At 41.7% G+C, this 23187-nt stretch overlaps 1 long non-coding RNA gene across 1 annotated transcript; it reads left to right on the top strand.

Annotated features, from left to right (window-relative positions):
• The first annotated feature begins 344 nt into the window (after nucleotides 1-344).
• On the top strand, nucleotides 345-22176 carry LOC122185727. The gene is made up of 3 exons (XR_006180962.1): nucleotides 345-516; nucleotides 20787-20905; nucleotides 21851-22176. It is a non-coding gene; the product is annotated as an uncharacterized LOC122185727 (long non-coding RNA).
• The last annotated feature ends 1011 nt before the right edge of the window (nucleotides 22177-23187 follow it).

Below are 23187 nucleotides of genomic sequence, written 5' to 3'. Positions count from 1 at the left end.
GCTGCTGTTAACAAAATGCCAAAGATCTAGATGGTTTTGGAAATCAGGTCAGCTACTGTGTCTCACTCTTAACTGTTCTAATTACCCCATAGCACAGCAAGAGACACACAGCGACCCCAGAAGGCTTCCCTTTGGAGTGAGATACACTTCTTTGTGTTGTTAGAACAGAACAGGGGGGTACATTTTCCTTCTTTGAGCTATTAGTTTTGTAAATCATTCCAAACAGCCTCTCCCCTGCGTCACTCCACCTTCCCCAGCAGCAGCTGGTGGTGGAGCACCCTTTTAGCTGATGAGAAGCCCTCAATCACTGCCAGCTGCACACTGCCCCTGAACTCCATCCTGCAACTCCCATCTTCCCAGCAGATGTTACACAGCCATACTTTAGTGAGCTATCAATTAAGGGAATGCAGTTACCCTAAGGTATATCTGAGGAAGATCCTACCTCTAGGCCACTTCCTTAGTTCTGTACCATACATTTTTATGAAGCTTGTAACCTGAATGTTTCTTGAGTTGCAGGTAAGCAGCGGTCCGTGGGCTACTTTGGTGCTGAATGTTTTCACTTGTGGTGTTTCTCTCCTATGGGTTTTGAAGATGGGGTGAGGTCACCTGGGTTGTTTTCTCAGTTTGCTCCTTGGCTCTTCCACGTGCCCTAGGACAGTCTGCTGGGGGAGAGCATCTGTGTCCCAGCAAAGTGGATTGAGGTTTTTCTATTGTTTGTGGGTTGCTACAGATACGAGCCCTGCTTTTTTTAATTTATTTTTGTTGTGATTGCTTATCATCCTCTGTAACCACAGTTATTGTTTGTGGGTTGCTTGGGCGTACAAGGAAATTCAGTGATATATGGTCAAGTTAATTCGCTTACTAGTAGAAACTTTTTCTTATACTTCTTCTGGTGTTCTGCCCACAGCCATTATGCTTGAACTTTGATACGCTGTTTATGAAATGTATGTCTGTCTACTTCCAGAGCAATCAATAAAGCAGCTCCTGGTAGACAGGCACCAACTGCTTTTCAGAGAAGTTCAACACCTATTGTACTGAGAGCTCTGAAAATAAAAAGCGTTGAACAGAGGATGAAAGATGTTTGATCCTGGAGAATGGAAAGCACTTGACCTGCTGTGTCTGCTGCATCCTCCTGGCACGGCTGTCTCACTGCAGCAGGCCACATGACGCACTTACGAAGGACCAGATTTATGCTTGAAATTAGAAAGAGGAATCTTGTGGCTTCTTTCTCTATAGTCTACATTTCTAAGCTATGTCCTTTTACTTAGGACATTTTTCTCTTGGTGGAGTTCACAGGAGTTTGTGGTGGTTTATACCAGTGCCAGAACAGGATAACTTACAGGGCTTTGGAGAGGGGGGAAAAAGAAAAACTGTGGAGAAGTTAACCTTCACCTAGATTTGTTGTAAATGCATAAGAATTTGTTAGTTTTTTGGGGGGGGAGGGAGAGAAGGTGGGTGAGGGATGATGGTGGCTGGTGTTGAAGTGTTGTTTGGTCATTTGTAGCAAGTGTTCTTCAGGTGACCCAAGTATTTGCTGCAATTATCCCTCACTAACTGCAGACCTCTGGTGATTGTAGAGCATCTACATGACACGAAAGAAAATTCTGTTTGTTACTGCACAGAAATGTCTCCCTTCCCTCATTGTCTTATCTGCACTCTCCAGATGTACAGCAGACAGGCAGATGCCCCAGGCTCTGTGCCTTACTGAGGTGCTTGCTGGGTATTCTTGCAAGACTGTCGCTTCATTCACTTTAATGAAATGGCGTCAGAAAGGGACAATAGTGATCTTTGCTTCTGTAACTACGGAAAGGGTCCTGATATGAGAAGTTTAGTCAGCTCCTCTGCTTAGGACAACAGACTTTAAACACATTGCTTTGTTCTTCAACAACATCGGTATTGGCTGAATGACACAAATAACTAGAGTTACTTTGGGAGCATTTTGAACTTCAGTTAGAAGTGAGAATGTTAGACTCCAGCTGTCCAGAAGGACTGCTAGGATCCAATGCTCTGTTGAAGCACTTGCTTCAAATCAGCCTGAGCCCTTTAGACAGTAAAAATCTAGGATTTTCTTTGATCTTGCCATTACAGTGCTTTACTCTGGTGAAACTGAAAAGACGATCCAACCTTTGTTTCTGATGACTACTTTCAATAAATGGCCTTCAATCAATCTTCAGCAAGACCAATTACCTTCTTCCATAATACATTTCCAGTCATTTCACAATTGCCTTTTGTACCATATATGAACCATTTAAGCTTGTAGTAAGTGCCAATCCTGGTAAAGTAATTCTAGCTTCAGTGTATTATGGTTGGTTTGCAGTGCTTCTTGCTGTTACTATGCCTTTTTGTCATAGAAAATGAGGTGTGTGCTGTATCATTAACTATTGAGTTTTAGCATTATAATTTCTGCTGACAGCAAATGTTACAGTTTAGGATGCAAATGGCCTCCATTATAAAAATCTGACTCAAGGTTCTCATCGTTAGCCTTGGGGTGAAAATTGTCTCCAAGCAGAATGAAAGCGAGACAAAAATAATTTGGCCCACACTAATGTTTTTATTGTAGAATCTGCTTCAAGTCCTCTGTGAAGTTACAGAAACCTTAGCATGTAATAAACAAATTGGCAACTGAAAAAACATGCTCTGCAAGCAGCAGAACTAGCATAGAATGACTTCTCAGTAGAGAGCAGAAGTTGTTGAGCTGCTTTCAGAGCCAGGGTGATGCTGTGAAGCCAACAGTACAGTCTGGTTCAGGTAATGTTTAACCTGTGCTCACGGAGCCCAGGCAGATCCATGCTGGCTCTGTGTCTGGGCTGTGGCTGTTCTACAATCTCATAACATACCTCAGGGTCGCGGTGTCTTATGGCATGCATGTATGGTAGCATCTATCACACTCAGTGTGTGGAAGAACAACACGATATTTTTTAAAAGTCTACACGTGCAATGTAGATAGGAACAGCAGATGAACTTTATTGGGTGCTGCTTGAGTTTCCCATAAAATTGGAGCTCACAATGAATGGAGAAACATGGAGGAGATGATTAGCTAGCAGGGGGTAGAGAGCAATGAGGGGGAGAATCTGTAGTGCCCTGCAGTGACGGGGACCTGGGACTGAGTCTTTTCTTGGCTTCTCACTGACCTATGCTATGGCTCAGAAAGCCACTAGGCTTGTTTCAAACCTCTGTCTGCAAGTGAAAGAGTAATATGCCTTTTCCTCCACTAGCATTGCAAATATATAATCATTAGCTATGGGATTTCCTTGAATTCTGTGATGCTTCTTATCTTCTTTCCCTGCAGCTCCAGCTGCATGGGACATTGGTGTGTTTAAAGGAGAAAGGAGGTCATCCTTTCTCCCCCCTTTCCCCTCAGTGTCCTTACTAAAGAGAGAAAAACATTTTCATGAAGGCAAGGAATAGCTTTGCTGCTCTGAACGTGCCTGATCCACAGCAGGCTCAGTTAGCTGACTCAGCTTCAGCAGCACTGAAATGAAATTAGCAGGTGTTAAGCCTGTTTTGAAATGCAGCATCACTGTTACCCGATTAATAAAGGCCTAACTCTTTTAAGCTGCCTCTTTGGCCTCATATAATTTAAATCTTGCCAATACATCATGTCATTCCCTTGGTTTTTCTTATGCCAAAATGAAATTCTCTTTATTGCATTAGCCTCAGTAGCTGGAGGATGCTTGTTATCATAAGCATTCAGATAGCTATTGTCCTGTTCCTGCAAAGAGCACAGCGTGTTTAGTCCCTTATGGAGCTCCACAGGTACCAGCAAGGGCTGGCTCAAACCCAAGGGTGTGCAGAGCTGTGCCTTGTCCATGGCAGTAACTGATGAGTGGTAGAAGCGAGCTTCTCTGGGTGTGTTTGTCTGGGATTTCTGATCTGAAGTCCACACTACTCTCTTCTCCCATGTAAATCAAAACCCTGTGTGGAAACTGTATGCTTTCCTTGCCTCCTGTGCCTCCTGGCTGGCAAAATGCTGTGGAAGTACAGAGAAGCCCATATGCTCTGCTGCTGAGTATTATGGCAAATAGCACTGCATTTCTGTGACCACTTAAGTAAGGTGACAAACCTTTCTTGTAGTTTCATCACAAAGTCAGTATGATGCAGACTTCCATCCATTTCTTTGCTGCTAGTAAAACTGCTTCTAAGAAAATGACAGGATATAATGCATTTGGAAACCAGTCCCTGCCTCAAAAGGGTAGATGCTATTACTCGCTGCAATCTTGACATTTCTGGGCTCCTGTTTCTCTCCCTCTATTTGTTTGTTTACCCTATACATTCCTAGAGCTGCACATGGACCTCTTCTTCTGTTCTACATTTGGCTTAGGAGAACTTTGATTCTTTGGTCATACAGTAATAAACCTCTTGGTGAATTCCCCCATGCTCAAGTATTATGGGTGTGTTATATCCCATTCTCAAGCATTCAGAAACACAGCAGCCAAATATCTCTGTATATCTATGCTTTCAATATCTAATGTAATGATTTCTTTTGATAAGCTTTGATGCTGAAGGGGGGCCTGTTCTCTGAATGTGCTGTTCCTTCTTGACTTTTGAGACTGACTCTAACATCTAACAACAAGAGAGATGATGTTTATCCCTCTGCAGAAGGCCTATGCATCAATAAAATCAAGGTTTTATGTAGGGACTGGACATTCTCCTATCCATTACTGCCTTCTAACCGTGCTACTTCTGAACCTGACAGTCTCTGAAAGCAATTACGGACCTTCTGGATGGTGCAGCTGTTGAAGGGGCATATTTCCCCTTCCCTTTCAAATACAACCAGCCATGACCAGAAAGTGTTCTGTTAGAACAAAACTGGTGTATTCCCATCAAAATCTCCAAGCTGTGCAAGCTATCTCTGTACAGACTTTCAGTCTGAGTTTCGGAGTCAATTTCTGAACATGAGAGGGAAATCAACATGTGAATGCAGAGTCTCTGTTACTGGTAGGAAGTTTAAAGCTGAAGCTAAAATTGCTTTTAATGGTATTACAGAAAATATTTGAGTTGTCTTAGTGAGGAGGTTTCTTATGGTTGTTTTTTTCTTTGTACATTACTGGGGTATCTTTGGTTCATGCTATTTTCATTCTGATGTGTTTGTTGTATAACTGGATTTTGCACATACTGTATTTTGATACAAATTGTCTAGCATTACAACTATCGTAAATGGTCATCAACAGTAAACAAAGCCCAGTCACTGTGTGTTGGGTGAAAAGAGCAGATTAGCAATAAGACAGCTGACAGAGGAAGAGACAGTGTGAGACTGCAGCCCTGAAGCATGTCACTGACTTCAGGCAATGCAGATCAGCAGGAGACAGGACTGCAGCAGATGGTCTGAGTTTGATTAATCAAATGTCCTGAATTAAAGCCTGATTGTATTTATTAAAAAAATTAAAAAATAAAAGGCCGAAAAGTCAAAACAAGCTGAAAATGGAAATGAGTGCACTGGCAGTCCGGAACATTAACTTCAAATAACTGAGGGCCGAAGGAATAATTATTTTCCTGACAGATCTCAAAACGGTGAACATCAGAATGCTTAAATTTATTTTACACGTCATGGAGATCAAACAGCTGCATAAGTACAGCAAATTCTGCAGCCTCTGGAAGGACAGAATAGGTTGGGGACCCAAGCAATAAGAATTGTACGAAAATACCAAGAGCCCCACTGGTTTTGGGAGCTGCTCTGGTTGATAAAACAGGCAGTAAGTTGTCTGTTTCAGCCCCCGACATCCGACCCTGTGCTGGATTTCACGTAGTTGAGCATTCATGCATTCCAATGTGACTTTACTCCCAGAAAAGTAAACCAGATCTCATTTCTCCATGGCTGGGACTGCACGTTTCCTTTTTTCTTTTTAATCATGTGCATATTTTATTGTAATTAATCACTGTAACATAAGAAATAGGGGAAAATGACAGAAGTGGTGAAAATTGTATTCAGCTCTCTTTTTCTTTTTTTTTTGGTTTCTAAAATAGCACAAGCCACGCAACACTTTGGGAGTGCAGAATGGAATTAAAACTATAGATTGATTTTGTGATAAGTCCTCTTGGCGTAAAGCCAAGAGTGGAGCTATTAATTTGACACAAATTAATCTATGCAAATTTGCACACTGATTTAATGAAGAGACAGACATGCAATCATTTCATTACTTCTCAGGTTTTCAATTAGATTGAATTCAGTAGCTGGCCACCATCGTAGTCACTGAGTTTTCCTAAAAGGTTATTTGATGAATATTTATTAATTTGATACTCTGCTACAGCTAGGCTTAATAGCAAGTATCATACTTTCTGAGTACATGCAAATGATTCTTCAAATATCCTAATGTAGTGATTGATTTACCTTTTTTTTGTCTTGACTGCTCTATCTTTAATCCCAGTTATTACTCTGGCACTCTGGTCTGAGATAAATTACTTGCTCAGGGGTAAGTGACTGTTCCATATTATTGCAAACACTTTCCTGCTTTGTGCCTATTTAAGTGTGAGAAGTGATGTTCTAAACAGCTGGAAATGTGACAAACCTAACTGAGAGAGTGAACAGATAGATAGAAAATCAAGAGAACCCATACTATTGCCATGGGCAAAAAAAAATCCATATCTATAGATGTCTGAGATAGGGGACAGATTTCCTTCTTATTGATTTCTACAAAGTTATTCACCTTGCAGTTGCGGTTGGAGATGTATTCAGTAGGAAGTTTACTTCAGCTGTACCAGCTCCAGTGAAGCAAAGTATGTGGTTAAGAAGAGCTCCAGCTTGTGCTAGGGCACTACTTAAATAGGTTTTTTTCTTTCCATGTTTCAACATGTTTGTTCCGAGTGTACTGGCATCAAGATGGACAAGGCCTCTTCTGGATATAACTGTTAGTTGAAACACAGAACACTGTTTGCAGAACACTGGCTGCCCTCAGGTGGCCTTTAAATCCCAATCCATACACAGTGTCAGAAACACTGCAGGAAACAATCTGGTGCCAAATTAAACAAGGGACATCAGCAAAAGGTGACTGCATTATTAGGAGCACTTTGGAATCTCCCGTTTTGTTTCTCCATTTGTGTAGGCTGTTGTAAAACCTCCAGTAATAGTGTCAAAGTCTCTTCCTGTAATCACTGAGCAAATTGCTTAGTGTCTGCTGGAGACATTCATTGTGTCTCTGCCTTTGGATTTGCTTCGGATGCTCGTGAAGGAAATAAGCTGCTAGGATAGGGAAGTTTCCAATGCTCTTTAGTTCATGAAGAAAGCAATTTCAGTGTATGAGGTTGGCTCCTCGCTGTTTATCACAGACAAGCTTCAATCTTTGTCTTAGACCTTAACCTTTTACCAGTGCAATGCAGGTATGAAGGCGCAGGTAAATGTGAAAGTGGCTGTAATTTGTGATCTTTTCAAAATGGGATTTTGAACTGCACAAGGCGACATGGAAATGAGCCCTGTATTTTACCCATTAAGAACTGAACTGGAAGGAACTGGCTAGCTAGAGTCAAAGCTTAGTTCTCTCTTACTAAACTGTGATGGTGATGACGATTGAAAATTCAGAACCAATCCAAAACTGGTATCACTTGCACCTTTTGCCAGGCCCCTCAGTGTGCTAGTTAAACCAGTTCTGTTGCTCTTTGATTGACACCCACTTATATTGTAATTACTCACACACAACCACGGATATGGCTCACTCTACCTGAGGTGTTCTCTGCATAAAGAGCCAGAAGAGCAGGATATATTTAGAAAGACAAGCAGCAATATGGAAGTGTTGACTGAAACAGACTGCAAATCCTCTTAGGTTTCATTCTCCATAGGAGCCAAGAAATTAATTAATTCATTCCTACGGTAATGTATACCATTTTATACCTTCCCATTGACCTCTGCCTGGTATCCAGACTATGAGTTAAATCTTGTTTGTGATGAAAGAATTTAGCTGGAAAAATGGGAAGTGGTAAACTTGAGAAGGTTAGGAGGCTGGCTGGACAAGAAAGGCATGTTCCCAGGCTGCTGAGAGAAACAATACCATTCTTTTTAACTGGCAGCAATTCTGGTCACTAGTAAACTAATGACTCCTGAAATAAGGAATAGTTACAAAGCTTTGCAATCTCTTTACTTGACAGGGTCAGGAGGATTCAGGTTGCATTGTAGTCTGTTTCTGACACTAAATAAACACCCGCAGGTTACATCAGGTAGGACTTAGCTGCTCTGTAAGGAAATGTTGCAGGATTTCAACACCGTGGCCTGGCTTGCCTGGGAAGAAAAGCTAATTCAACATAAGCTTTAGGAAAGTTTCTAACAAATGTCATCTGTATGGTTTGTCTATATGCTGATGTAAATCAGAGTGTGTGTGTGGAGGAGGCTTATCAAACTAACGAAGTAATAATATTACCAGGAAGTGGCCTCAGGCTGAACTATTGCAGGACGCTGGGCTGTGCAAGGATGGCAGAAGCTGACTCACTCTATTAAGGGGTTTCTGATTTCCACACCAATTTATTTGCATGATGTCAGTGAGACCAAGCATCTAACGATCTCTTGCTTGTTAATATTTTTCCCTGCTCTGGACCATATCCTCCCTGAGCTCTTTCTTTATCCTCACAAAAGGAGCTTTCATCACTACCTCAAGATGTAACTGTACAGGTCCTCTGAGAGGTATTGCTGCTTACAGTGCTATTGTATGACATTGTGTGATGTTTTCACACTCACTGGAAAGCCTGTCGAATGCCTCATTGCCTTCCTGAGAACCGCCTTTCTTCTGAGCAGCAGTGACAAACGACTATCACTGGGTCCATGGAGCAGGAGGGGAAATTGCAAAACTTGGTAGAAATTAATTTCCTGAAGTAACAGGCAAAAACCTGTGCTGGCAAGGTTTTAATACTTCCTGCACTTTCCTGCCACCACAATTTGGACAGTGAGCAGAGTTGACCAGGCTGTGTTTGCCCTCTTTGCTGCTCCCTGAAAGAGGGCACACCATGGGCCTGGGCTGGGAACGAGGAGCAGGTGGTGGGCCTGCAGGGACCAGGTGGATGGAGACTTACGAAGCAAACATAAGAATGAAGAAAAAAAATATTTAAATATCAACAACAACAAGATTGTTATTTCTAGGCACTGAACATACATGCATTCTCCTGTGCCCAGGCCCTGACTCCTCAGCAGGCACAAGGGGTGAGCCCAGCTCCCTGCAGCAGCCCCATGCAGGATGCCGAGAGAGAAGTGGCCATCAAATGCTCTTGGAGAGCATCTGGAGCTCAAAGAGGTGGAAGATCACCTGTGCTCACTCTGTGGTGTGTGGAAGAGCTTCAGACACAGCTGGTGAGCTTGGGGTTGCTATGTAGGAGTATTCTTTTTTGCAGGTTCTGATCCTCTGCTATTCTCAGTACTGGCTGTATTCTGGGAGTGCTTCTCTCATTGCTGGGCCCTAGCCATAGGGTGGCATCGTGCTTGTTCTCCCCATGTTACTGTGTAGTTCTGTCCAAACTGCCCCCGATCTGTGCGATAGCTCAATTTGTTGTCTCTTAATATTAGGTCTTTCAGTCATACTGCAAATAAACCTTGCAGGAAAATCAATATTTCTCACCCTTAGCACATTGATTTATATCACCTTTCCAATGATGACTTCTGTAACAAATGCAGAGTGCTTCTAAATACTTGTCTGAATGCAAATGCCTCCCATTTGCAAATACGGCAATGTAGTGTGATGAGGAGGAATGCATGGTGCTGAGCAAACTTGCAAAGGTACAGAGCAGACTCCTGTAGGGCTGTCTTTTGTGCTGCTGCATGCATGTGCACACGGTTTAGAGATGCTGTCCATAGTCACTGAACAAGCAGCAAAACATGGGATGCTGCCTCAGCATGTAGGTTAAAATTGAACTAGGATGTATCATAAATAAATGGTGAAAGTTTTCTCAAAAAGCTAGCGACAAGGTTTCAATCTTGAAGCATTTTGCTTAAGGAGAAGAAGGAAGCTGAATACAGTGATGTGGCATGCACCATGCAGTGCTTTTGAGTTTCTTGTATATCAGTGCCAGGCAGCTGGATGCCTGGACTCTGTGTGTGTACAGCTTCTATGAGCTGGTTACAGTGCCAAAATATTGGCCTTTTAGCTAAAAAGACTGCAGTGAAAGTCCAAGCTCCTTGCTCTGGGATCAGACCCAAGCAAGGGAAGAAGGCACAGAAGTAGCTTGAGTCAAACATTGTCTTGGTGGTAGAGCAATGTGCATGGAACTTATCCGCACCCCAAAACACTTCAGCGACTGAAAGCTCCCCAGGACTCTAGAAAGTATAAATTGTAAATTTTATGAGTTGCATTAAATCAAGTAACTGCTGAGTTGCAGTAAATGTTGGTGTAAATGGCTGCTGCTTTGTTTCAGAAAAAATAAGGAGGTAGTTGGTCTCCCTGCTTGCTTTCACCGAAAGCACAATCTGAAGTCACCAATCATAGGAGTTGTAGAGGCTTTATAAGTTGCTTTTCTGTGAAGGTTTGCATGAATGCAGAATGGCATCAGAGCATCTGAGAAAGATAGCAGCCACAGAAAGCACAGAGAGAAAGCACTGGCAGCACAGTTTTGAGAAGATGCTGACTGCAGCTTTTTGCTGGCTAAAAAGAGACTTGGAGATCTCTCCTGCTGTTTCTTTCCTGGTGTGTGAAGAGAAACAAGGCTTTGTACATAATTTAAAAGCAAATAGGATTGTGTCAAAGGCATCAGACTCTGCTAGTAATTATTTATCCAGACAGGAATGTCTCATGGGCTTCAGAATTTTCGCCAGTTCCTCTGGGCAGACAGATAATATCGTGACATGTTCTTATCTGATGGAAGCAGTTATCGCTCCCTGGATGTTACATTGCTACACACCAGTGGAGAATCTGACAGAAATAAAATAGCAGCTTCCGTTGGACTTGAAGTTGAGTAGTACATGAACTTAAATAGCTGCTTTAAAGTTAGCTACTTGGTGTATTAAGTACATCATTTTCCAGCTCCATTACTTCTACTGTAAAATAATCATTAATGAAGACAGTAAACAAGAGATTCAAAAGCATTTTTTCAAACGTATACAAGTTGACTTGGTGTGAAAGGGTAGATCGGATAGTTCACAGACCTGCAGGGATTTCTGATGCACATTACAGAGCTGCTTAAAGGTTGCCAGTATTTCAGAGCTGTTGGGCTATACGCTAATTCAGTTAATTGTTGTTCCCTTTGAATTCCTTACTGGACCACAGATGCAAAACCAGGACGCAGGCCTGGTGTCCCCTCAGGTCTGAGTCTTTGTTGTGTGATGTGGCCTTCTTGGATCTCCAGATGTCATTTGGAGCTTCTTCTTGGATTCGGCAGCACAGATTTGGGGTAACTCAGGACCTCTTTTGCAGTCAGATGCATCAGTATATTTTAATGCTTTTGGTTCAGTATGCAGGCTCTTTAAAATAAAATAAAGTACTAAGAGAGTTTGTAATTACTGCTTGTAATATGGATAAAACTGGCATCTCTTACTTGAATAACCTCCTATGCAAAGATTCTTTCACACAATGAACAACACAGCTTCCTATCAGTTCCCAGAAAAAGACTCTGCTCAGACAAGGCATAGGAGAACAAAGTTGTAGCAGTAATTTCCACCATCAGTTTTCTGGATTTATTATGTACTTCTGATATTTCAGTTGTAGTCTCATTTTCATATTTTAAAAGATGTGGATTTCCCAGCAAGAAGGTTCTGCCTTACCAAAGATTTGCTCTGCAGCTGCCTCTGCTCTCCAGCTCAGCTCTCAGTCCCAGTGAGTGCCCCCGAAAAAGTAATACTTAAAATAGAACTGTTGTATGTGCATACTGATTATATTTATAAGCTGCCACTGCTCTAGGCATGTACAAGGACAGACACGGCACTGAAAAGCAAAAGGAAACGCTGCAAAGGCTTTTGTGCTTGCTGAATCTCGGATCAGGGAATACTGGCACCCAATTGCATGATTTGTCTCTTCTGTATTCATGAAGAGCTCTCTCATTATGGCTATTTCTCACATTTGTTTTATTTCTAATTACATTGATTTATGATTGGATTTTAATTAACTTGTCTGAAGCCTACCTATACGCTTAATAGGTCCTTACAGTCTAGGCCTAACTTATTCAAACTGGTGGAAATTGGGCATGCAAATACATTTGTAACCACAATCTTCAATTAATAAAGGATTTGATCCTCTAACAGAGCAATTAGTGAGGAAAGTCTCCCCTGTGTGATACAGAGCAGCTGAATGGCTTGCTCAAGGTCTCTACTGAGTCCGCTTATACCAAATCAGTGCTGTGATCCACAGGCTCTCATCCTCCCATGTCTGCAGATATGTGTTGCTGCCCACGCAGGGTGGCTCGTGGCTGCTATTCTCCACCTTTATGACACTCAGCACCTCTAGTGAGCCCTCACGTCTGTCTTGACTTTGCAAGATGCTGAGATCCCAGAGCTGACAGAGAATGGAGATTTATTGACAGTGCTGGACTGTTGGTTAAGAGGTGATTCCCTGAGAGGCTGCCATGCGTTTCAGCCTGGGCTTGCTGATACTGATGCTTTGGCTTGCACTGCAGTCCTATCTGCAGAGATACGTATCAGTGCTACAGTTGATTTTGATGTGACATCAAACTTCTAGTTTTCTATGATAGGTCCTCAATTTTCTAATAAATCTAGGTCAGTGCTGGTCTTTTGTGGGATAATTAAGGTTGATCCATTCTGCAGGGCAAGCAGGAAGAAAATTCATTACTGCGTGAGGAGGTCAAAAGGGCCAAGGTGGAGAAATAACTGTGTCCCGAGCACTGCTGTTTAGTGCCACATCCTAATTGATCAGTGAACTATGTAAATGCTGAACAGGTCAGGCTTTGCATTTTAAAGTGTCAAAACTGATGAAGCTTGCTTTGAAATGTTACCTTGCTGTGCTGCTTGCTGCTGAGAATAGGAAAATGGGGGTTTTAAGTATTGTTCATTTTTAATTCATGGCAAATTCTTTTTATGATCTTTCTGCAGCACTCAGTCTGCTGAGCATAGCGATTGCCTCTGTAAACAAAACACTTGATACACAAATAAGACAACAAACAGTCACCAACCCTTCCTATCACCCCTTGCCCCCCACAGCGCTAGGTGCTGTACAAAGCAATCACAGAGCAGAAGTGAGGCTTTCTTTGCCCATGAACAACATAGCAGCTTTGTAATGGGATTTATTAGCTTGAGCTTAGGGTCAGGCAAGTTCAGCTTCTTGTTCTGGAGCTGAAATCATAGGCTGTGGAGGTTACTCTTTCACACTCTCCTTGATGTGGACTTTCCCTCTGTGGGCTCTAAGGAGGGGAAACTGATCCACAATGTAGTTGTCTTCCTTTCACCAAGGCTCCAGGATTCTGGGAGAAAACATGAATGTGACTGCCCTGTACAGGAATAAAAATAGGGGCATCTTACACTGAGCTGAGTCCTGATATGGCACTTGCCAAGCTAAAATCCCAGCAATGCTGGGAGATGTTTTGCAATAAATGCAGGTCTTTGTTTGCAGAGTTTGGATTTGCAGGATCGTGACAGGGTCCCAGAGCTGGAGCACTGCTCTAGAACAAACTGCTCAGTGATATTTCTGTGTTTTTCATTTAACTATGTTTGGGGAAACGCCAAGATTTTTTTCATTCACTCATAGCAAAAAAAAAACTTACTGACCTTGGGGCTTTACAAAGCACAATGAGTTAGGATCATCCAAGAATGAGGCCTGCCTATGAAGCAAGCTGCATATTCATTTGCACAAGTGATGTGGGGACAAAATTCCTATTTGTGGCATTAATCATCTGAGTGATATGCCCCTCAACACTACTCCCCTTTGATGCTAGAACTGAGAAATGCTGTTTTGTACAATGGCAGGCAAGAATTGGATCTCTAATTATGACTACTTTTAAGGAGCAGAAGAAAAGCACGTAGGGATTTTTAAGTACTAAGCAATGGAAAACATCAGTCAGTCTCAGCCAACATGCTCTCGTTCCTGATTTTAAAACTGTTAATGTAAACAAACCATGCCTTTTCTTTCTGAAAAGACTGAGCAAATGAAACAAACAAAAAGATCCATTTCAAGAATGCTTAAAATTTTTGGTTTTTTTTTAACCAGAGATAATTCTTCTGGTGAGCCTTTGGGCTGCCTCTCAGACTCTGGTAATGAGCATCTGAAAGAGAGGAGCAGCAGGCTGCTATCCAAGGCAGGGAGAGGTGCACAATGGCTGACGATCTTGCCATGAAGAACAAGAAATCTGATCCTAATTGATGCTCCTGGTTCCAGAAGAAGCAGCTTGGCGTATATAACTTTGTGAAATGGAAACTATGGAGGGAATGGGATTGCTGACTGTAAAGACAAAGGGGGATAGGCAGGAAGGAGACCTCTTTTGTTACCCTGTGTTGACTTCTGCATCAGTAAGCTCACCCAGTGCTTTCCCCTTCTATAAGCTGACCTAATGAAAGATGTTACCTCTCTCTGCAGAATTTGCTCTTCTTACAGTCTTGGACAAAAGCAGCTAGGGCAGTTTTAAGCTCAGCACTAAAACAGTCCGGATGAGTAAAAATTTGGGCATGAAGAGTTTTCTAAGTATGAAAACTACAGGAGTTTGGAACGATGTTGCAGTAGGTATGAAGTAGACAAGGCACCTTGAAGTTACTGTAAACTGGCATTTGATTCATATTTGAAGGATTGCATGACTTGGAGCATGATAGCAGAATTGTGATGTCTCGAGAGATGTTTTGCAATTCTAAAGGAGTGTAAGCTGAAATAAACAGATGATGTGTAACATCAGTGAAGCAGGAAAAATTTGCATGAGGAGCATCAGCAATGGTACTACTATCCAGTGGTTTCTATTTAATTTTTCATAGCAATCCAAGTACTGCTTACTGTATCTTGTACTGTTTTACAGTGTTTTCCTCTGTGTATTGAAGGTCTGATTTACTAAGAAGCTGTATGCCTTCGAGTTGTGTAAGAACAATGAATGTATTCATAGGCTTTCTTATGAAGCAGCTGTAAGATCTCATTGAGGAGGGCTTCTGCAAAGAGTTCAGCTGGGAGATGAAGGGGGATGTAATAGAATTATACATAAAACTGGCACATCCATCTAGTATACTACATAGGCCGTGTTGTGAGGTCAGTTGTTTTGTTCTCTTGCTTTGTGTGCTTGTGGAACTTAAAACAAGGATTTCAGAAATTTAGTCTAGGTAAGATTTTGGCTCCCACTTAAGCACGCTATCAAGGAGCCGGGGTCCTGAATGGGATGCTGTGCCTCCATGGAGCAGGATACGCACTTGGAACAACAAGTGATCAAATCCTTCCCATGCACTGCATAGTCCTGAACTCCTCAGCTCTTTCTGATAGGTTAAAGAGACCGGTTCACTCCTGTGAATAGAGGTTTTATCCCAGGAGCACCAGTAGTTACACTGCAGTACTCTTGTGAGCTGCTGTTACTGGTAATAGTGCGGAAGCCATTGCAAACAGGATGCACACAGGATGATGTTTTACCCTGTCCTGAGTTATCATTCTTCTCATGCTGTAAATGCACCTGAAGGGCGTGATTTCCACTTAGAGTACATTGTAGAACCAGGTCAAACATGAGAAATTCTTTTTTTTCCTTTCTTTCTTTTTATACCTGCCCAGTAAGCTGACAGATCATGTAGTTCAATTCTTGAGAAATTATCTGACTAGACACAGTTCTCTTCAAAATCAGAGAACTAGGGACTATGTAGATGAACAAGCAGACAGATGTATTGAAACAGTGATAAGAATAGCTGCTTACTCGAGCCTTACAGGGAAAATTAAATTAATGGGGAAAGTGTTACTTATTTGACTGTGAGTGTGGGAATTATTACTAATTGCAAGAGTAATTCCTTGATAATGATACTATAATGTTTCTTTCTATTACAAGTGGTAATACTGTCATTACTACATTACTCAACCTCAAATCCACGGGGAAGCTCTGTAGGGTGAGCAGTGATTGAAAGTTCCACATTAAAATAATTGCCCTCGATCTTAAATTTAGAATGTGCGTGATATATATCTGATGTTCACTGGGTTTCTTAAGGCTCCTCTTCTACAATGATATTTGTCTTATCTGCACAGGACTCTGGTTACTTTGCTCTTCTTATTCTAATTGTTCAGGACATGTTTAAGGGTGATATTCAGAAATGAAAGTGTTTTAGCATTGTTAGAATGGTGACAACCAATAAATGAGAAGCTTATTTCTTATCTATAGTGTTGCATAGGGCAAAATGTATTATTCCTTATCCAGGGCTTTTCTGTTCCTGCCGCCTTTTTGAGATAGGATTTCAGCACCTCAGCTGAAACATAAAGTGGTAATGTGAGAAATGCGACATAGATAAGTGCCATAAATGTTAATCCAGGTCTTGTTTTGATTCTGAAACCCCTGTTTGCAGAGTAGATGTTAGGCTATGGAGTTGGACTTTTACAGAGGTTTCCTCTTTATTTTGTTCCTGTTTCAGTAACCCAGTGGTACTTGAAGAGCTTCCTAACGAGGGTAGGACCAGCTCTTTTTCTGGGGAATAGTAGTAATTCAGTTCTCACAGAGGTGAGGAGCATTCTGTCTGGTATTCTAACAACTTAACAGCTATCTTCTGTATTAAGATCAGTTCTTTGACAGCCAGAATGAGGTACATGGTTGTCATGCACAGATATGCCTTAGTGTAGAGGGATTGGGAAACATCACTGAAACACAGTGAGAAAAATAAGATGTTGCCCATTCCTCACTCTTTTCTCCGCAGTGTTCTTGGTAGCAATTGAGAAGACAATCATTGCTCTGCTCTGCTCTTGGATGTCTTTCAGTGGAAGGCTGTGACGACATAAACATTAAATGTGAATGGTTAAGGATTGCTATTAACTTGCAGGAAAAAATTCTGTAGGATGGTTTTAACCTGGCTTTTCTCCATCACATGAAAGTGGAAGAAGCCCTTCAAGCCAGTTTTGGATAACATAGCTAGATATAAATTAGGTTACCATAGAGAGACACAGTCCAACTTTGGGGAAAGAGTAGCAGGAGTTGTACTGTATTCTGCTTTGTAAGTACTTGCATAGTTTCTAAGCTGTTTCTCCATGAGGTCATAAACAGGGGCTGACGGCTGGAAACATTGAGGGGGACTTGGGACCCATGCAAGCATGACTGGCCCAGCTGCAGGGCATAAGGTCGCTGCTCCCGATCTGTTGCTGCTCTTAACATCATGGACAGTTTCATCTCCTTCCTGAGCTTGTCCCAGTTAACTGAAGTAGTGGTCTTGTCGGGATTGTGGCAGCGAGTTTCAGTCATTGCGTTTCACGTGTATTCTGTGTATAGAATCTGTTTTTTCTTCTTAAGTATCGCTTTGAACATATTAATGATATTGGCAATTACTCAAGGAAAAACATATAATCAATGCTTGCTGGTTTGTTAGGTGATAAATTTAAAAAATACAGCCTGTGCTATCCTGGAATTTATTGCTTCAGGCAAGGTGATAGCTTCAGCACTGCCATTTCCAAAGACTATGCTGTGCATTTATTTTCTCATTAGCATCTATTTTCTATTGTATATTTTGAACAAAGGTAACCTTGGAGTAGGAACACATTCCTTGCTGTCAGGAAGAACTTGTGATGCTGTTTCAAAGGAGCATGCATGATTGAGCAGCAATACATCACAAGAAGCTCTGCAAAGAAGATAATTCTCCATGGGCTGAAGTAGAAGAAAAGACAAATCCATTTTTTTATAGACTCCCATACTCTGTGTGGGGGAGGGTTAATTTATGTGTGTTGTGACAAGCTCTCTCAGATGGTGAGTGGACTGTTTGTCAACTCATAACTATCATTCTCCAAAATAGCAAAGATTTGACAATTTGCATTTAGAAATGTAGATTCTGTTTTAACTGAGAGAAAAGTCTAAAAACAAAAAATAAAAGAACAACAGACTGATTCTTAATAGTTCAAGAGGAATTTGAAATGGGGACTCAGCTTTCCACTGAAGGATGTGTTGTCTGTTATAACACTCTGGGTATTTTGCTAGCATTGAAAATGTGCTTAGGATGTGCACAGTCCACACAGAGCTGGTGCAGGAGCCCAGTTTCTGAGGACTGGGGGAGGAGACAAGCTGGGGAAGCAATGAAATCTTGTGACACAGTATTGAGATGGCCCTGAAGGAAGAGGAGATCCATGATGGAGGGATTCGCATTGCCTGATGTGTTCTAATTGTTGTTTGTCTTATCTTGTCTTACTTTGCTTTGGGGACTGTTGTTGTGATACCATATCAAAGCAATGGCTTTGCCCACTTGTGTTTTCTTAGGTCCTAGCACACTCAAATTCCAGTGTCACGGTCTCTCTGCAACATGAACACTAAATGTTGCTTTGTCCATCATTTAATTCCAGTAGGATACCAAGAAATGGCTTCACAGGTGTCTCAGCTTTGAAAGCATCTGCCTCTTGGTAGCATCTCAGAAGGTTAGACCCACCTCTGGAAGGTAACCAGGGCTTGTCCTGTAGCTTGGAGTAGAGCTGGTAAAATAACCATTACCCGGCAGTTTCCAAGGCACAGGCAAGATCCATTCATTTCCCCATAAACCCCAGGGCATTCCTAGAACAGGGCAGAGGAAGAATGCTGGTGGCAGAGCCAGGTATTGACCATGATGCTAATCCCAATGCTTGCATTCAACAGAACATGAGCCAAGATCTCCTCTGCTTAATCTCTTACCCATCTGCTCCAGCAGAACTGAACCCCTTTGCCTGCAACAACATGGACTCAGAGGAGTGGCTTCTGCTAAGAACCCACTGCTAAGACCACTTGTGTGCAAAGTTTGTCACTGCAGAGCCCACTGTTCTTCACGCTGTCAGGATTTTGACATGACATGCCATCTCTGCACCTGAGAGTGCCATCTGCACCTCTGGGTGCACCCCCAGTGGCCTCCTATAGATTAGCTGCCTTCAGGAAACAGAGAGAAGCACGGATTAATTGTGGAAAGAAAACAGCATTTCTTCAGCTTGCTTTCCTTGGTGGATTCCAATGGCAGTGAAGAAGGCTGTATCCGTGCTGAGAATGCTGTGTGCTAAGTGTGAGGCTTCATACAAACAAGTTGCTCAGGCTCATCCTGCTGCAAAGCAAGAGCAGTACTTGAGGAATTCCAGAGATATTAAGGAGCTGCATCAGCCAAAGCAGCTGGATTGTGAGCAAGGCCCTCGCTCCTGTATTTTTATGATGATGGAGATAGAACAGGGAACTGACACTGTGGAGTTTCCCATTTTCAGGATTTTCCTGTTTGAACCCTCAGCTTTTCTAGAGGACAAGAGTCAGGAGAATTTGCTTCAGTGGAAGATGGGGCTCTCCTGTACTATGCCAGATTGATTCAAAAACGTAAACCTCTGTCAGAAGAATTACTGGTTTAAGAATAAACTTCCAGTATGAGACATGCTGTGATCAAAAACAAAAAGTTGGCTCTTGGCTTGAAAAGCATTAGCTGTGTAGCCAGCTACAGCTGCTGTAGAAAAGATCAGATTAAATGTTGTCTGCTTCTACTCATAAAATTTAATGCTAGTTTAATGCTTTTTGAACAATACAAACTTAAATAAATGTGAAAGTGCCTTAAGCTGGTAATAATGATGAGATGCAAAGAATCACCTAAAAATTTTCTGTTTGCTTCTACTATGAAAAAAGCTTTATTCAGTAACCAGTGCAGGGAGTATTCACAATTTTTAACTGACAACAGAAATCCCCATATGGCTCAGAAAAGTGCTGGCGTGCACTTGTGTGAAGTTTGTTAAAACTGTATGACAGACATCTTATTTTTTGAAAAATAGTCTTCCTTTCAAACAAATTTCTTCTGTGGTTCATAAGTGAAGTTTGAAAAGCCAATTGGACGAGGCCAAAGATATAATTAGATTTATACTCATGTGGAATCTCTTATATAGACTGTTCTCTAAAAGGAGCCTGAGATTGAAGCTGGTATTAAATATCATGAATTGGTTTCCAAAAATAAATAAATCCATCAGCTCTAAGTGACAATCCTGGTTGTACGAGGATGTCCCCAGTGTCAAAGTCAGAGATGATCTGGTGCCACTGTTTACCTTTCACTTTGTCAAGTCTTTTTCCTCTCCCATCTCCTGGGGGTGACACTCATCGCTAGAGCCATCAGATCAGCTGGTGGTGTTTGTTGGATGAGGAAGGTTAAACCAACATTTGGTCACTTACTGAAGACAGATGACTAATGACTATTAGCAAGTGCATTCAATTGTCATGTTCTATCTGACCCTCGAATCAATCACATCTTTAGGAGCAGCAGAAGATGATTTATTTAGGACATAAGAATCTTCACCAGCAGCCTAAGTCTGTTGTTTGGTTGTTTTTTTTTTTTCCATTTTGAGAACTTAAATTCTCTCTTCTCTTTACACAAAAAGTGACAAAGGAGCATCTTCCCGTCTTTGTATTTGTTTCCTTGAAAAGTCAGCATGAACAAAAACTTGCTGAAGGCATCTTGCAAATGGAAAACAAGTCAAATCAGGCCAGTTTGTTGTTTTTGGCTCTCAGGTATCTTATGACATCATGCTTTCTACACAGTAGTTTATTTTTGCCATTTAAACATGTGTAACGTGCACAAGCATGACTTCCCTGCATAACCTTACTGTACTGATTTAAGCCCCATGTATATCCTAGGATATTTTTTCCTTATGAAACAACAAATCTGAAATGGAGAGCAAGTATAAAACCTATCAACGTTGCACACTGAGGTATTGTGGACTTCAAGCACATCTAACCAGGATAGAAAGATTCCCTTACCCAAAGCTTACTCAAATGGTATCTTGCAGTTCTTGTAAGTGAAATTTTCTTGTCCTGAGCAGGGTTGGTCCTCTGTGTGTGCATGAAATACAAAGTGTGCCTGCAGTCCAAGCACCTCCTTCTGAGCCCCCGCACCAAGTGCAGATGGATTGGTTCCTTGGCCACTCACCTTACCTCCAAGGTTAGTAACTGCAGGCTTCTGGATTCTGTGCTTTTTTTCTTTTTTTGTCTGAACCTTTTCACGACTGAGACATACGTCTGGGCTTTCTCAGAAAAGCACAAATGTTATTTCATTCAGCCTTCCCTGGACTTGTAACAGCGTTTCTCACTTACGCTATGACTTGTTAGGCCTCCCCTTACGCTTTACCTGCCTCACTGTTATCACACATCAAAGATATGGGCTGAGTACTGACTAAATACAAGGCATGCTCCAGCTTATTTCTCTTTAAAGTGCCAGAGGCCAAGTTCTCCCCTCAGACTCGAAGCATGGCTCCTCTTTGATCTGACAGGAGCTGCGTGCACAGTACCTGGGGGCATGGATCAGCTTACGTGCGGTTTCCCTCCTCTCCCTCCCAATTATTACAGGAAGCAACAGCTTTTACAGTGTAAATGAGACATTTGAAAGCAGCTGTTGTCAGAAGGTTCTTTCTAATTTCATAATGCCATCTTGCATATTAAAGAAACTGCTCCTTATTAGGCGTGTGCTATTATTTAGCACATGGATGTATCAGCGAATGGCAGGTATCCCCTGTTCCTAATACTGATAGGTTTGGGTAATTAGAGCTCATCTCTACATGGAAGAGCTTGTAGTTGGAGCTTGTCTGCAAGACTAGTAGGGAATTTCTTGAACAGGAATTTTCCACTTGTCAAATCTCAGTGGTTGTGTGGAAGTGACTGGAGTTCCCACACTTCTGACAGAGCTTATGCATCTCTGCATGGTCACTATTTTTTCACTTACTTAGAAGTCCCAGTCTTTCCAAAATGCCACATCAAGTTTAATTAATAACGTGAGGTTTCAGTTCCACAAAGGCTGTAATTTTTGCCCAAAAACATTTCTGTAAATCCTGCTGTTTTCATGCAACCAAGAACTGATTTCCTATTAAGCTCTACTTTTTTTGTCTAACAGAAAACGTGGAAGAGAGATGCCTTTGGGAGCAATCTGACTAAATGACTTCCCTGGGGTCCAACAAGTACTGCAGGGCAGAAGCTGAACTGAACTCAGAGCTCCCAAGCATTAGCAGGGCCTTAACCACAGAACGATCTTTGTCTCATTATGTTAACATGATCTCAGTTAAATGCTGCCTGACTTAAGTCTGTGAAGATGAAAGCAATGCTCTAGCTTAAAAATGGAATAAAATGCTGGAATCACTTCAGTACTAGTGAATTATTAATATTAACCATGTAAAGAAAAAGTTCAGTGTTTCAGAGGAGTAGCTTAAAAAAAAGGGCTTTTCAAAGGATGAATGTTTATATTGATGTGAGTTTTTCCCCTTATCCGTTCGGTAACCAGACTGCAGGGAATAGTCTCCATGAAAGCTACTTTGACTCTTTCTCTGAATTCTTTACCTACAATTTGCTAATGAATTTCAGCTCAAGTGCAGTTAAAATGTAAGAGGTTTGACTAGGGAATGGATTGAAAATAATCATTTTCCTTCTTCCTGGTCCCTCTCCAGGCACTTGTTAGGAAATGTTTGAATGCTCTGAAGCGTTAAGAGACTGATAGCTTGTTAAAACAGCAGAGGGGCTGCTGTTGGAGGGAGGCAAAGAAGAAAGTGAGGACAGAATCTGAAGAAACTTCTTTTGCTAGGAAGATTAAAAGAATTTCAAACGGAGGGAAAAAAAAATCTGTGTTCAGATCTTCTGGTTGCACACTTGAAAATCAAACGAGCCAGAAAATTTGTTTGGCTGCTTTTATGAGCATTGATCTTTTATGACTGCATTAGGACACTGGACCTGGTATGCATATGTACGTGCCCTGGCAGGTTGTGAAAACCCACCCTTGGTAAATTTACAGCTGCTCCGTGCTGAATGCACTCGAAAAGATAAACTGCAGTTCTTAGATCAGCCAGTTTAAGGCTACACCTTCTGTATGATGACTTTCCGGGCAAGCTGAGGTTTTAGCAGTGTGCAGAAATGTCAACTCTCTCTTGGGTGGTGATGGGGAGATGTGTGGGTAAATTGTGAATGCAGACTTCCAAAGTCCATTTTTTCTAGCTACAATCTCTTCCAACCAGCTGTAACTTATTAGAAAGAGGATGTCCTTTCAAAATGCATTGCTAGCTGCTTCTTTTGGACAGGATCTTGAAACTGGCATTCTCTTCTTTACTGCCAGGATGATCTCTGTACCTCTTTTGTTATCTCTTGCGCTCTGTGGTCTTAATATTTCTGGTATCTGAAATGTTGTAGTGATAACACCAAGGAGAGCACAGGGACCTTATTTGCTGTAGTGAAGGCTTCCTTGTG

Source organism: Lagopus leucura, unplaced genomic scaffold (genome assembly GCF_019238085.1).
Source record: "Lagopus leucura isolate 7727_CA_CO unplaced genomic scaffold, USGS_WTPT01 Super-Scaffold_100030, whole genome shotgun sequence".
In the NCBI taxonomy this organism is placed as follows: Eukaryota; Metazoa; Chordata; class Aves; order Galliformes; family Phasianidae; genus Lagopus; species Lagopus leucura.
The sequence above is the reverse complement of the archived record's forward strand: the minus strand, read 5'-3'. Positions and strand labels throughout refer to the sequence as shown.